Source organism: Pseudophryne corroboree, chromosome 11 (genome assembly GCF_028390025.1).
Source record: "Pseudophryne corroboree isolate aPseCor3 chromosome 11, aPseCor3.hap2, whole genome shotgun sequence".
Classification (NCBI taxonomy): Eukaryota; Metazoa; Chordata; class Amphibia; order Anura; family Myobatrachidae; genus Pseudophryne; species Pseudophryne corroboree.
The window spans coordinates 179379585-179394938 of NC_086454.1; the positions used below are offsets into that span (position 1 = coordinate 179379585).

At 35.6% G+C, this 15354-nt stretch overlaps 13 non-coding genes across 13 annotated transcripts; all 13 read right to left on the bottom strand.

Annotated features, from left to right (window-relative positions):
- Window positions 1-778: 778 nt before the first annotated feature.
- TRNAS-UGA (transfer RNA serine (anticodon UGA)) lies at window positions 779-860 on the bottom strand. Its single transcript has one exon. It is a non-coding gene; the product is annotated as a tRNA-Ser (tRNA).
- Window positions 861-1940: 1080 nt separating this feature from the next.
- TRNAS-UGA (transfer RNA serine (anticodon UGA)) lies at window positions 1941-2022 on the bottom strand. The gene has a single exon. It is a non-coding gene; the product is annotated as a tRNA-Ser (tRNA).
- A 1080-nt stretch (window positions 2023-3102) lies between these two features.
- Window positions 3103-3184, bottom strand: TRNAS-UGA (transfer RNA serine (anticodon UGA)). The gene has a single exon. It is a non-coding gene; the product is annotated as a tRNA-Ser (tRNA).
- Window positions 3185-4264: 1080 nt separating this feature from the next.
- On the bottom strand, window positions 4265-4346 carry TRNAS-UGA (transfer RNA serine (anticodon UGA)). Its single transcript has one exon. It is a non-coding gene; the product is annotated as a tRNA-Ser (tRNA).
- Window positions 4347-5412: 1066 nt separating this feature from the next.
- TRNAS-UGA (transfer RNA serine (anticodon UGA)) lies at window positions 5413-5494 on the bottom strand. The gene has a single exon. It is a non-coding gene; the product is annotated as a tRNA-Ser (tRNA).
- Window positions 5495-6573: 1079 nt separating this feature from the next.
- Window positions 6574-6655, bottom strand: TRNAS-UGA (transfer RNA serine (anticodon UGA)). The gene has a single exon. It is a non-coding gene; the product is annotated as a tRNA-Ser (tRNA).
- A 1080-nt stretch (window positions 6656-7735) lies between these two features.
- On the bottom strand, window positions 7736-7817 carry TRNAS-UGA (transfer RNA serine (anticodon UGA)). The gene has a single exon. It is a non-coding gene; the product is annotated as a tRNA-Ser (tRNA).
- Window positions 7818-8897: 1080 nt separating this feature from the next.
- TRNAS-UGA (transfer RNA serine (anticodon UGA)) lies at window positions 8898-8979 on the bottom strand. Its single transcript has one exon. It is a non-coding gene; the product is annotated as a tRNA-Ser (tRNA).
- Window positions 8980-10059: 1080 nt separating this feature from the next.
- Window positions 10060-10141, bottom strand: TRNAS-UGA (transfer RNA serine (anticodon UGA)). The gene has a single exon. It is a non-coding gene; the product is annotated as a tRNA-Ser (tRNA).
- A 1080-nt stretch (window positions 10142-11221) lies between these two features.
- On the bottom strand, window positions 11222-11303 carry TRNAS-UGA (transfer RNA serine (anticodon UGA)). The gene has a single exon. It is a non-coding gene; the product is annotated as a tRNA-Ser (tRNA).
- Window positions 11304-12383: 1080 nt separating this feature from the next.
- On the bottom strand, window positions 12384-12465 carry TRNAS-UGA (transfer RNA serine (anticodon UGA)). The gene has a single exon. It is a non-coding gene; the product is annotated as a tRNA-Ser (tRNA).
- A 1080-nt stretch (window positions 12466-13545) lies between these two features.
- TRNAS-UGA (transfer RNA serine (anticodon UGA)) lies at window positions 13546-13627 on the bottom strand. Its single transcript has one exon. It is a non-coding gene; the product is annotated as a tRNA-Ser (tRNA).
- A 1079-nt stretch (window positions 13628-14706) lies between these two features.
- Window positions 14707-14788, bottom strand: TRNAS-UGA (transfer RNA serine (anticodon UGA)). Its single transcript has one exon. It is a non-coding gene; the product is annotated as a tRNA-Ser (tRNA).
- Window positions 14789-15354: the final 566 nt, after the last annotated feature.

Sequence of the window (15354 nt, forward strand, 5' to 3'; positions counted from 1 at the left end):
TCTATTCCACAGGTTCTCAAACTCGGTTCTCAGAACCCCACACAGTGCATGTTTTGCAGGTCTCCTCGCAGAACCACAAGTAAATAATTAGCTCCACAAGTGGACTTTTTAAAATGTGTCAGTGAGTAATTAATACACCTATGCACCTGCTGGGTTACCTGCAAAACATACACTGTGTGGGGTCCTGAGGACTGAGTTTGAGAACTTATGGTCTATTCCTTAATAAAGTTTGGAATTATAACAACTGACACTGCACAATTAATAGTTTGTTGATTACCAGACATTATTTCTTACCTTTCATTACATCTCTACAGCTGTAAGTCCAGTTAGAAAGAATCTGCATGAATAAGTTGCCACTGGGAAACATTTATACAAGGTCACAAGCATGTACATAGAATGCAGGAAGACACTGTCTGAGATTATATGGTTTAAAAAGAAGTCCATTGTAAAACAGGATATATCTGTAGGTGAGCTAAGCTGAGATTGAGAACTCAATTCTTAAACATAACATGCTTTGATTCTCTTCATCTTGAATGCATTTCGTTTTTAAACCAGCTTGAAAAGCAAATGGATTTCGAGTCCATCACCTTAACCACTCGGCCACAACTACCTTAATGTTGTTTCACTGACAAGCTGTGTACAAAATCAATGTTTTCCTTTTTTGGTAGCTTTTACAGTAAGTTATACTTTGGGAAATGTAAAAGCTACTTTAGTTTCATGGAAAATAAAGTTATCAAGGACAAATGAGCTTAGCTTTCTACATGCATAAAAAGCAGTACGTAGCTGGCAGGATTTGAACCTGCGCGGGGAAACCCCAATGGATTTCAAGTCCATCGCCTTAACCACTCGGCCACAACTACCTGACCTCAATTGGATGGTGCTACTTGGAAATCAAAACATTTTTCCTGTTGGCAGAAATATCTGATACATTTTATTTTAATTTGCTTCAATATTAATATGTAAACTTTGTGAAATATAATAGCTAGTATAGTTTAATGTCAAATATAGGTGTCAAGGACTTTTGATCTTGTACTAAATTAATTAGAAATCAGAGCCTTTAACATCACACCATGCCAACACTAGTGCTCATGAACTGTATTGTACATTTTACGGACATTTTATCAAATAATAATCATTTAAAATATATTAGGTTTTTCATTGGTCTATTCCACAGGTTCTCAAACTCGGTTCTCAGAACCCCACACAGTGCATGTTTTGCAGGTCTCCTCGCAGAACCACAAGTAAATAATTAGCTCCACAAGTGGACTTTTTAAAATGTGTCAGTGAGTAATTAATACACCTATGCACCTGCTGGGTTACCTGCAAAACATACACTGTGTGGGGTCCTGAGGACTGAGTTTGAGAACTTATGATCTATTCCTTAATAAAGTTTGGAATTATAACAACTGACACTGCACAATTAATAGTTTGTTGATTACCAGACATTATTTCTTACCTTTCATTACATCTCTACAGCTGTAAGTCCAGATAGAAAGAATCTGCATGCATAAGTTGCCACTGGGAAACATTTATACAAGGTCACAAGCATGTACATAGAATGCAGGAAGACACTGTCTGAGATTATATGGTTTAAAAAGAAGTCCATTGTAAAACAGGATATATATGTAGGTGAGCTAAGCTGAGATTGAGAACTCAATTCTTAAACATAACATGCTTTTATTCTCTTCATCTTGAATGCATTTCGTTTTTAAACCAGCTTGAAAAGCAAATGGATTTCGAGTCCATCACCTTAACCACTCGGCCACAACTACCTTAATGTTGTTTCACTGACAAGCTGTGTACAAAATCAATGTTTTCCTTTTTTGGTAGCTTTTACAGTAAGTTATACTTTGGGAAATGTAAAAGCTACTTTAGTTTCATGGAAAATAAAGTTATCAAGGACAAATGAGCTTAGCTTTCTACATGCATAAAAAGCAGTACGTAGCTGGCAGGATTTGAACCTGCGCGGGGAAACCCCAATGGATTTCAAGTCCATCGCCTTAACCACTCGGCCACAACTACCTGACCTCAATTGGATGGTGCTACTTGGAAATCAAAACATTTTTCCTGTTGGCAGAAATATCTGATACATTTTATTTTAATTTGCTTCAATATTAATATGTAAACTTTGTGAAATATAATAGCTAGTATAGTTTAATGTCAAATATAGGTGTCAAGGACTTTTGATCTTGTACTAAATTAATTAGAAATCAGAGCCTTTAACATCACACCATGCCAACACTAGTGCTCATGAACTGTATTGTACATTTTACGGACATTTTATCAAATAATAATCATTTAAAATATATTAGGTTTTTCATTGGTCTATTCCACAGGTTCTCAAACTCGGTTCTCAGAACCCCACACAGTGCATGTTTTGCAGGTCTCCTCGCAGAACCACAAGTAAATAATTAGCTCCACAAGTGGACTTTTTAAAATGTGTCAGTGAGTAATTAATACACCTATGCACCTGCTGGGTTACCTGCAAAACATACACTGTGTGGGGTCCTGAGGACTGAGTTTGAGAACTTATGGTCTATTCCTTAATAAAGTTTGGAATTATAACAACTGACACTGCACAATTAATAGTTTGTTGATTACCAGACATTATTTCTTACCTTTCATTACATCTCTACAGCTGTAAGTCCAGTTAGAAAGAATCTGCATGAATAAGTTGCCACTGGGAAACATTTATACAAGGTCACAAGCATGTACATAGAATGCAGGAAGACACTGTCTGAGATTATATGGTTTAAAAAGAAGTCCATTGTAAAACAGGATATATCTGTAGGTGAGCTAAGCTGAGATTGAGAACTCAATTCTTAAACATAACATGCTTTGATTCTCTTCATCTTGAATGCATTTCGTTTTTAAACCAGCTTGAAAAGCAAATGGATTTCGAGTCCATCACCTTAACCACTCGGCCACAACTACCTTAATGTTGTTTCACTGACAAGCTGTGTACAAAATCAATGTTTTCCTTTTTTGGTAGCTTTTACAGTAAGTTATACTTTGGGAAATGTAAAAGCTACTTTAGTTTCATGGAAAATAAAGTTATCAAGGACAAATGAGCTTAGCTTTCTACATGCATAAAAAGCAGTACGTAGCTGGCAGGATTTGAACCTGCACGGGAAAACCCCAATGGATTTCAAGTCCATAACCTTAACCACTCGGCCACAACTACCTGACCTCAATTGGATGGTGCTACTTGGAAATCAAAACATTTTTCCTGTTGGCAGAAATATCTGATACATTTTATTTTAATTTGCTTCAATATTAATATGTAAACTTTGTGAAATATAATAGCTAGTATAGTTTAATATCAAATATAGGTGTCAAGGACTTTTGATCTTGTACTAAATTAATTAGAAATCAGAGCCTTTAACATCACACCATGCCAACACTAGTGCTCATGAACTGTATTGCACATTTTACGGACATTTTATCAAATAATAATCATTTAAAATATATTAGGTTTTTCATTGGTCTATTCCACAGGTTCTCAAACTCGGTTCTCAGAACCCCACACAGTGCATGTTTTGCAGGTCTCCTCGCAGAACCACAAGTAAATAATTAGCTCCACAAGTGGACTTTTTAAAATGTGTCAGTGAGTAATTAATACACCTATGCACCTGCTGGATTACCTGCAAAACATACACTGTGTGGGGTCCTGAGGACTGAGTTTGAGAACTTATGGTCTATTCCTTAATAAAGTTTGGAATTATAACAACTGACACTGCACAATTAATAGTTTGTTGATTACCAGACATTATTTCTTACCTTTCATTACATCTCTACAGCTGTAAGTCCAGATAGACAGAATCTGCATGCATAAGTTGCCACTGGGAAACATTTATACAAGGTCACAAGCATGTACATAGAATGCAGGAAGACACTGTCTGAGATTATATGGTTTAAAAAGAAGTCCATTGTAAAACAGGATATATATGTAGGTGAGCTAAGCTGAGATTGAGAACTCAATTCTTAAACATAACATGCTTTGATTCTCTTCATCTTGAATGCATTTTGTTTTTAAACCAGCTTGAAAAGCAAATGGATTTCGAGTCCATCACCTTAACCACTCGGCCACAACTACCTTAATGTTGTTTCACTGACAAGCTGTGTGCAAAATCAATGTTTTCCTTTTTTGGTAGCTTTTACAGTAAGTTATACTTTGGGAAATGTAAAAGCTACTTTAGTTTCATGGAAAATAAAGTTATCAAGGACAAATGAGCTTAGCTTTCTACATGCATAAAAAGCAGTACGTAGCTGGCAGGATTTGAACCTGCACGGGAAAACCCCAATGGATTTCAAGTCCATCACCTTAACCACTCGGCCACAACTACCTGACCTCAATTGGATGGTGCTACTTGGAAATCAAAACATTTTTCCTGTTGGCAGAAATATCTGATACATTTTATTTTAATTTGCTTCAATATTAATATGTAAACTTTGTGAAATATAATAGCTAGTATAGTTTAATATCAAATATAGGTGTCAAGGACTTTTGATCTTGTACTAAATTAATTAGAAATCAGAGCCTTTAACATCACACCATGCCAACACTAGTGCTCATGAACTGTATTGCACATTTTACGGACATTTTATCAAATAATAATCATTTAAAATATATTAGGTTTTTCATTGGTCTATTCCACAGGTTCTCAAACTCGGTTCTCAGAACCCCACACAGTGCATGTTTTGCAGGTCTCCTCGCAGAACCACAAGTAAATAATTAGCTCCACAAGTGGACTTTTTAAAATGTGTCAGTGAGTAATTAATACACCTATGCACCTGCTGGGTTACCTGCAAAACATACACTGTGTGGAGTTTGAGAACTTATGGTCTATTCCTTAATAAAGTTTGGAATTATAACAACTGACACTGCACAATTAATAGTTTGTTGATTACCAGACATTATTTCTTACCTTTCATTACATCTCTACAGCTGTAAGTCCAGATAGACAGAATCTGCATGCATAAGTTGCCACTGGGAAACATTTATACAGGGTCACAAGCATGTACATAGAATGCAGGAAGACACTGTCTGAGATTATATGGTTTAAAAAGAAGTCCATTGTAAAACAGGATATATATGTAGGTGAGCTAAGCTGAGATTGAGAACTCAATTCTTAAACATAACATGCTTTGATTCTCTTCATCTTGAATGCATTTTGTTTTTAAACCAGCTTGAAAAGCAAATGGATTTCGAGTCCATCACCTTAACCACTCGGCCACAACTACCTTAATGTTGTTTCACTGACAAGCTGTGTGCAAAATCAATGTTTTCCTTTTTTGGTAGCTTTTACAGTAAGTTATACTTTGGGAAATGTAAAAGCTACTTTAGTTTCATGGAAAATAAAGTTATCAAGGACAAATAAGCTTAGCTTTCTACATGCATAAAAAGCAGTACGTAGCTGGCAGGATTTGAACCTGCGCAGGAAAACCCCAATGGATTTCAAGTCCATCGCCTTAACCACTCGGCCACAACTACCTGACCTCAATTGGATGGTGCTACTTGGAAATCAAAACATTTTTCCTGTTGGCAGAAATATCTGATACATTTTATTTTAATTTGCTTCAATATTAATATGTAAACTTTGTGAAATATAATAGCTAGTATAGTTTATGTCAAATATAGGTGTCAAGGACTTTTGATCTTGTACTAAATTAATTAGAAATCAGACCCTTTAACATCACACCATGCCAACACTAGTGCTCATGAACTGTATTGTACATTTTACGGACATTTTATCAAATAATAATCATTTAAAATATATTAGGTTTTTCATTGGTCTATTCCACAGGTTCTCAAACTCGGTTCTCAGAACCCCACACAGTGCATGTTTTGCAGGTCTCCTCGCAGAACCACAAGTAAATAATTAGCTCCACAAGTGGACTTTTTAAAATGTGTCAGTGAGTAATTAATACACCTATGCACCTGCTGGGTTACCTGCAAAACATACACTGTGTGGGGTCCTGAGGACTGAGTTTGAGAACTTATGGTCTATTCCTTAATAAAGTTTGGAATTATAACAACTGACACTGCACAATTAATAGTTTGTTGATTACCAGACATTATTTCTTACCTTTCATTACATCTCTACAGCTGTAAGTCCAGTTAGAAAGAATCTGCATGAATAAGTTGCCACTGGGAAACATTTATACAAGGTCACAAGCATGTACATAGAATGCAGGAAGACACTGTCTGAGATTATATGGTTTAAAAAGAAGTCCATTGTAAAACAGGATATATCTGTAGGTGAGCTAAGCTGAGATTGAGAACTCAATTCTTAAACATAACATGCTTTGATTCTCTTCATCTTGAATGCATTTCGTTTTTAAACCAGCTTGAAAAGCAAATGGATTTCGAGTCCATCACCTTAACCACTCGGCCACAACTACCTTAATGTTGTTTCACTGACAAGCTGTGTACAAAATCAATGTTTTCCTTTTTTGGTAGCTTTTACAGTAAGTTATACTTTGGGAAATGTAAAAGCTACTTTAGTTTCATGGAAAATAAAGTTATCAAGGACAAATGAGCTTAGCTTTCTACATGCATAAAAAGCAGTACGTAGCTGGCAGGATTTGAACCTGCACGGGAAAACCCCAATGGATTTCAAGTCCATCACCTTAACCACTCGGCCACAACTACCTGACCTCAATTGGATGGTGCTACTTGGAAATCAAAACATTTTTCCTGTTGGCAGAAATATCTGATACATTTTATTTTAATTTGCTTCAATATTAATATGTAAACTTTGTGAAATATAATAGCTAGTATAGTTTAATATCAAATATAGGTGTCAAGGACTTTTGATCTTGTACTAAATTAATTAGAAATCAGAGCCTTTAACATCACACCATGCCAACACTAGTGCTCATGAACTGTATTGCACATTTTACGGACATTTTATCAAATAATAATCATTTAAAATATATTAGGTTTTTCATTGGTCTATTCCACAGGTTCTCAAACTCGGTTCTCAGAACCCCACACAGTGCATGTTTTGCAGGTCTCCTCGCAGAACCACAAGTAAATAATTAGCTCCACAAGTGGACTTTTTAAAATGTGTCAGTGAGTAATTAATACACCTATGCACCTGCTGGGTTACCTGCAAAACATACACTGTGTGGGGTCCTGAGGACTGAGTTTGAGAACTTATGGTCTATTCCTTAATAAAGTTTGGAATTATAACAACTGACACTGCACAATTAATAGTTTGTTGATTACCAGACATTATTTCTTACCTTTCATTACATCTCTACAGCTGTAAGTCCAGATAGACAGAATCTGCATGCATAAGTTGCCACTGGGAAACATTTATACAAGGTCACAAGCATGTACATAGAATGCAGGAAGACACTGTCTGAGATTATATGGTTTAAAAAGAAGTCCATTGTAAAACAGGATATATATGTAGGTGAGCTAAGCTGAGATTGAGAACTCAATTCTTAAACATAACATGCTTTGATTCTCTTCATCTTGAATGCATTTTGTTTTTAAACCAGCTTGAAAAGCAAATGGATTTCGAGTCCATCACCTTAACCACTCGGCCACAACTACCTTAATGTTGTTTCACTGACAAGCTGTGTGCAAAATCAATGTTTTCCTTTTTTGGTAGCTTTTACAGTAAGTTAAATTTTGGGAAATGTAAAAGCTACTTTAGTTTCATGGAAAATAAAGTTATCAAGGACAAATGAGCTTAGCTTTCTACATGCATAAAAAGCAGTACGTAGCTGGCAGGATTTGAACCTGCGCGGGAAAACCCCAATGGATTTCAAGTCCATCACCTTAACCACTCAGCCACAACTACCTGACCTCAATTGGATGGTGCTACTTGGAAATCAAAACATTTTTCCTGTTGGCAGAAATATCTGATACATTTTATTTTAATTTGCTTCAATATTAATATGTAAACTTTGTGAAATATAATAGCTAGTATAGTTTAATGTCAAATATAGGTGTCAAGGACTTTTGATCTTGTACTAAATTAATTAGAAATCAGAGCCTTTAACATCACACCATGCCAACACTAGTGCTCATGAACTGTATTGTACATTTTACGGACATTTTATCAAATAATAATCATTTAAAATATATTAGGTTTTTCATTGGTCTATTCCACAGGTTCTCAAACTCGGTTCTCAGAACCCCACACAGTGCATGTTTTGCAGGTCTCCTCGCAGAACCACAAGTAAATAATTAGCTCCACAAGTGGACTTTTTAAAATGTGTCAGTGAGTAATTAATACACCTATGCACCTGCTGGGTTACCTGCAAAACATACACTGTGTGGGGTCCTGAGGACTGAGTTTGAGAACTTATGATCTATTCCTTAATAAAGTTTGGAATTATAACAACTGACACTGCACAATTAATAGTTTGTTGATTACCAGACATTATTTCTTACCTTTCATTACATCTCTACAGCTGTAAGTCCAGATAGAAAGAATCTGCATGCATAAGTTGCCACTGGGAAACATTTATACAAGGTCACAAGCATGTACATAGAATGCAGGAAGACACTGTCTGAGATTATATGGTTTAAAAAGAAGTCCATTGTAAAACAGGATATATATGTAGGTGAGCTAAGCTGAGATTGAGAACTCAATTCTTAAACATAACATGCTTTGATTCTCTTCATCTTGAATGCATTTAGTTTTTAAACCAGCTTGAAAAGCAAATGGATTTCGAGTCCATCACCTTAACCACTCGGCCACAACTACCTTAATGTTGTTTCACTGACAAGCTGTGTGCAAAATCAATGTTTTCCTTTTTTGGTAGCTTTTACAGTAAGTTATACTTTGGGAAATGTAAAAGCTACTTTAGTTTCATGGAAAATAAAGTTATCAAGGACAAATGAGCTTAGCTTTCTACATGCATAAAAAGCAGTACGTAGCTGGCAGGATTTGAACCTGCGCGGGAAAACCCCAATGGATTTCAAGTCCATCACCTTAACCACTCAGCCACAACTACCTGACCTCAATTGGATGGTGCTACTTGGAAATCAAAACATTTTTCCTGTTGGCAGAAATACCTGATACATTTTATTTTAATTTGCTTCAATATTAATATGTAAACTTTGTGAAATATAATAGCTAGTATAGTTTAATGTCAAATATAGGTGTCAAGGACTTTTGATCTTGTACTAAATTAATTAGAAATCAGAGCCTTTAACATCACACCATGCCAACACTAGTGCTCATGAACTGTATTGTACATTTTACGGACATTTTATCAAATAATAATCATTTAAAATATATTAGGTTTTTCATTGGTCTATTCCACAGGTTCTCAAACTCGGTTCTCAGAACCCCACACAGTGCATGTTTTGCAGGTCTCCTCGCAGAACCACAAGTAAATAATTAGCTCCACAAGTGGACTTTTTAAAATGTGTCAGTGAGTAATTAATACACCTATGCACCTGCTGGGTTACCTGCAAAACATACACTGTGTGGGGTCCTGAGGACTGAGTTTGAGAACTTATGGTCTATTCCTTAATAAAGTTTGGAATTATAACAACTGACACTGCACAATTAATAGTTTGTTGATTACCAGACATTATTTCTTACCTTTCATTACATCTCTACAGCTGTAAGTCCAGTTAGAAAGAATCTGCATGAATAAGTTGCCACTGGGAAACATTTATACAAGGTCACAAGCATGTACATAGAATGCAGGAAGACACTGTCTGAGATTATATGGTTTAAAAAGAAGTCCATTGTAAAACAGGATATATCTGTAGGTGAGCTAAGCTGAGATTGAGAACTCAATTCTTAAACATAACATGCTTTGATTCTCTTCATCTTGAATGCATTTCGTTTTTAAACCAGCTTGAAAAGCAAATGGATTTCGAGTCCATCACCTTAACCACTCGGCCACAATTACCTTAATGTTGTTTCACTGACAAGCTGTGTACAAAATCAATGTTTTCCTTTTTTGGTAGCTTTTACAGTAAGTTATACTTTGGGAAATGTAAAAGCTACTTTAGTTTCATGGAAAATAAAGTTATCAAGGACAAATGAGCTTAGCTTTCTACATGCATAAAAAGCAGTACGTAGCTGGCAGGATTTGAACCTGCACGGGAAAACCCCAATGGATTTCAAGTCCATCACCTTAACCACTCGGCCACAACTACCTGACCTCAATTGGATGGTGCTACTTGGAAATCAAAACATTTTTCCTGTTGGCAGAAATATCTGATACATTTTATTTTAATTTGCTTCAATATTAATATGTAAACTTTGTGAAATATAATAGCTAGTATAGTTTAATATCAAATATAGGTGTCAAGGACTTTTGATCTTGTACTAAATTAATTAGAAATCAGAGCCTTTAACATCACACCATGCCAACACTAGTGCTCATGAACTGTATTGCACATTTTACGGACATTTTATCAAATAATAATCATTTAAAATATATTAGGTTTTTCATTGGTCTATTCCACAGGTTCTCAAACTCGGTTCTCAGAACCCCACACAGTGCATGTTTTGCAGGTCTCCTCGCAGAACCACAAGTAAATAATTAGCTCCACAAGTGGACTTTTTAAAATGTGTCAGTGAGTAATTAATACACCTATGCACCTGCTGGGTTACCTGCAAAACATACACTGTGTGGGGTCCTGAGGACTGAGTTTGAGAACTTATGGTCTATTCCTTAATAAAGTTTGGAATTATAACAACTGACACTGCACAATTAATAGTTTGTTGATTACCAGACATTATTTCTTACCTTTCATTACATCTCTACAGCTGTAAGTCCAGATAGACAGAATCTGCATGCATAAGTTGCCACTGGGAAACATTTATACAAGGTCACAAGCATGTACATAGAATGCAGGAAGACACTGTCTGAGATTATATGGTTTAAAAAGAAGTCCATTGTAAAACAGGATATATATGTAGGTGAGCTAAGCTGAGATTGAGAACTCAATTCTTAAACATAACATGCTTTGATTCTCTTCATCTTGAATGCATTTTGTTTTTAAACCAGCTTGAAAAGCAAATGGATTTCGAGTCCATCACCTTAACCACTCGGCCACAACTACCTTAATGTTGTTTCACTGACAAGCTGTGTGCAAAATCAATGTTTTCCTTTTTTGGTAGCTTTTACAGTAAGTTATACTTTGGGAAATGTAAAAGCTACTTTAGTTTCATGGAAAATAAAGTTATCAAGGACAAATGAGCTTAGCTTTCTACATGCATAAAAAGCAGTACGTAGCTGGCAGGATTTGAACCTGCGCGGGAAAACCCCAATGGATTTCAAGTCCATCACCTTAACCACTCAGCCACAACTACCTGACCTCAATTGGATGGTGCTACTTGGAAATCAAAACATTTTTCCTGTTGGCAGAAATATCTGATACATTTTATTTTAATTTGCTTCAATATTAATATGTAAACTTTGTGAAATATAATAGCTAGTATAGTTTAATGTCAAATATAGGTGTCAAGGACTTTTGATCTTGTACTAAATTAATTAGAAATCAGAGCCTTTAACATCACACCATGCCAACACTAGTGCTCATGAACTGTATTGTACATTTTACGGACATTTTATCAAATAATAATCATTTAAAATATATTAGGTTTTTCATTGGTCTATTCCACAGGTTCTCAAACTCGGTTCTCAGAACCCCACACAGTGCATGTTTTGCAGGTCTCCTCGCAGAACCACAAGTAAATAATTAGCTCCACAAGTGGACTTTTTAAAATGTGTCAGTGAGTAATTAATACACCTATGCACCTGCTGGGTTACCTGCAAAACATACACTGTGTGGGGTCCTGAGGACTGAGTTTGAGAACTTATGATCTATTCCTTAATAAAGTTTGGAATTATAACAACTGACACTGCACAATTAATAGTTTGTTGATTACCAGACATTATTTCTTACCTTTCATTACATCTCTACAGCTGTAAGTCCAGATAGAAAGAATCTGCATGCATAAGTTGCCACTGGGAAACATTTATACAAGGTCACAAGCATGTACATAGAATGCAGGAAGACACTGTCTGAGATTATATGGTTTAAAAAGAAGTCCATTGTAAAACAGGATATATATGTAGGTGAGCTAAGCTGAGATTGAGAACTCAATTCTTAAACATAACATGCTTTGATTCTCTTCATCTTGAATGCATTTAGTTTTTAAACCAGCTTGAAAAGCAAATGGATTTCGAGTCCATCACCTTAACCACTCGGCCACAACTACCTTAATGTTGTTTCACTGACAAGCTGTGTGCAAAATCAATGTTTTCCTTTTTTGGTAGCTTTTACAGTAAGTTATACTTTGGGAAATGTAAAAGCTACTTTAGTTTCATGGAAAATAAAGTTATCAAGGACAAATGAGCTTAGCTTTCTACATGCATAAAAAGCAGTACGTAGCTGGCAGGATTTGAACCTGCGCGGGAAAACCCCAATGGATTTCAAGTCCATCACCTTAACCACTCAGCCACAACTACCTGACCTCAATTGGATGGTGCTACTTGGAAATCAAAACATTTTTCCTGTTGGCAGAAATACCTGATACATTTTATTTTAATTTGCTTCAATATTAATATGTAAACTTTGTGAAATATAATAGCTAGTATAGTTTAATGTCAAATATAGGTGTCAAGGACTTTTGATCTTGTACTAAATTAATTAGAAATCAGAGCCTTTAACATCACACCATGCCAACACTAGTGCTCATGAACTGTATTGTACATTTTACGGACATTTTATCAAATAATAATCATTTAAAATATATTAGGTTTTTCATTGGTCTATTCCACAGGTTCTCAAACTCGGTTCTCAGAACCCCACACAGTGCATGTTTTGCAGGTCTCCTCGCAGAACCACAAGTAAATAATTAGCTCCACAAGTGGACTTTTTAAAATGTGTCAGTGAGTAATTAATACACCTATGCACCTGCTGGGTTACCTGCAAAACATACACTGTGTGGGGTCCTGAGGACTGAGTTTGAGAACTTATGATCTATTCCTTAATAAAGTTTGGAATTATAACAACTGACACTGCACAATTAATAGTTTGTTGATTACCAGACATTATTTCTTACCTTTCATTACATCTCTACAGCTGTAAGTCCAGATAGAAAGAATCTGCATGCATAAGTTGCCACTGGGAAACATTTATACAAGGTCACAAGCATGTACATAGAATGCAGGAAGACACTGTTTGAGATTATATGGTTTAAAAAGAAGTCCATTGTAAAACAGGATATATATGTAGGTGAGCTAAGCTGAGATTGAGAACTCAATTCTTAAACATAACATGCTTTGATTCTCTTCATCTTGAATGCATTTAGTTTTTAAACCAGCTTGAAAAGCAAATGGATTTCGAGTCCATCACCTTAACCACTCGGCCACAACTACCTTAATGTTGTTTCACTGACAAGCTGTGTGCAAAATCAATGTTTTCCTTTTTTGGTAGCTTTTACAGTAAGTTATACTTTGGGAAATGTAAAAGCTACTTTAGTTTCATGGAAAATAAAGTTATCAAGGACAAATGAGCTTAGCTTTCTACATGCATAAAAAGCAGTACGTAGCTGGCAGGATTTGAACCTGCACGGGAAAACCCCAATGGATTTCAAGTCCATCACCTTAACCACTCGGCCACAACTACCTGACCTCAATTGGATGGTGCTACTTGGAAATCAAAACATTTTTCCTGTTGGCAGAAATATCTGATACATTTTATTTTAATTTGCTTCAATATTAATATGTAAACTTTGTGAAATATAATAGCTAGTATAGTTTAATATCAAATATAGGTGTCAAGGACTTTTGATCTTGTACTAAATTAATTAGAAATCAGAGCCTTTAACATCACACCATGCCAACACTAGTGCTCATGAACTGTATTGCACATTTTACGGACATTTTATCAAATAATAATCATTTAAAATATATTAGGTTTTTCATTGGTCTATTCCACAGGTTCTCAAACTCGGTTCTCAGAACCCCACACAGTGCATGTTTTGCAGGTCTCCTCGCAGAACCACAAGTAAATAATTAGCTCCACAAGTGGACTTTTTAAAATGTGTCAGTGAGTAATTAATACACCTATGCACCTGCTGGGTTACCTGCAAAACATACACTGTGTGGGGTCTTGAGGACTGAGTTTGAGAACTTATGGTCTATTCCTTAATAAAGTTTGGAATTATAACAACTGACACTGCACAATTAATAGTTTGTTGATTACCAGACATTATTTCTTACCTTTCATTACATCTCTACAGCTGTAAGTCCAGATAGACAGAATCTGCATGCATAAGTTGCCACTAATAAACATTTATACAAGGTCACAAGCATGTACATAGAATGCAGGAAGACACTGTCTGAGATTATATGGTTTAAAAAGAAGTCCATTGTAAAACAGGATATATATGTAGGTGAGCTAAGCTGAGATTGAGAACTCAATTCTTAAACATAACATGCTTTGATTCTCTTCATCTTGAATGCATTTTGTTTTTAACCAGCTTGAAAAGCAAATGGATTTCGAGTCCATCACCTTAACCACTCGGCCACAACTACCTTAATGTTGTTTCACTGACAAGCTGTGTGCAAAATCAATGTTTTCCTTTTTTGGTAGCTTTTACAGTAAGTTATACTTTGGGAAATGTAAAAGCTACTTTAGTTTCATGGAAAATAAAGTTATCAAGGACAAAAGAGCTTAGCTTTCTACATGCATAAAAAGCAGTACGTAGCTGGCAGGATTTGAACCTGCGCGGGAAAACCCCAATGGATGTCAAGTCCATCACCTTAACCACTCAGCCACAACTACCTGACCTCAATTGGATGGTGCTACTTGGAAATCAAAACATTTTTCCTGTTGGCAGAAATATCTGATACATTTTATTTTAATTTGCTTCAATATTAATATGTAAACTTTGTGAAATATAATAGCTAGTATAGTTTAATGTCAAATATAGGTGTCAAGGACTTTTGATCTTGTACTAAATTAATTAGAAATCAGAGCCTTTAACATCACACCATGCCAACACTAGTGCTCATGAACTGTATTGTACATTTTACGGACATTTTATCAAATAATAATCATTTAAAATATATTAGGTTTTTCATTGGTCTATTCCACAGGTTCTCAAACTCGGTTCTCAGAACCCCACACAGTGCATGTTTTGCAGGTCTCCTCACAGAACCACAAGTAAATAATTAGCTCCACAAGTGGACTTTTTAAAATGTGTCAGTGAGTAATTAATACACCTATGCACCTGCTGGGTTACCTGCAAAACATACACTTTGTGGGGTCCTGAGGACTGAGTTTGAGAACTTATGGTCTATTCCTTAATAAAGTTTGGAATTATAACAACTGACACTGCACAATTAATA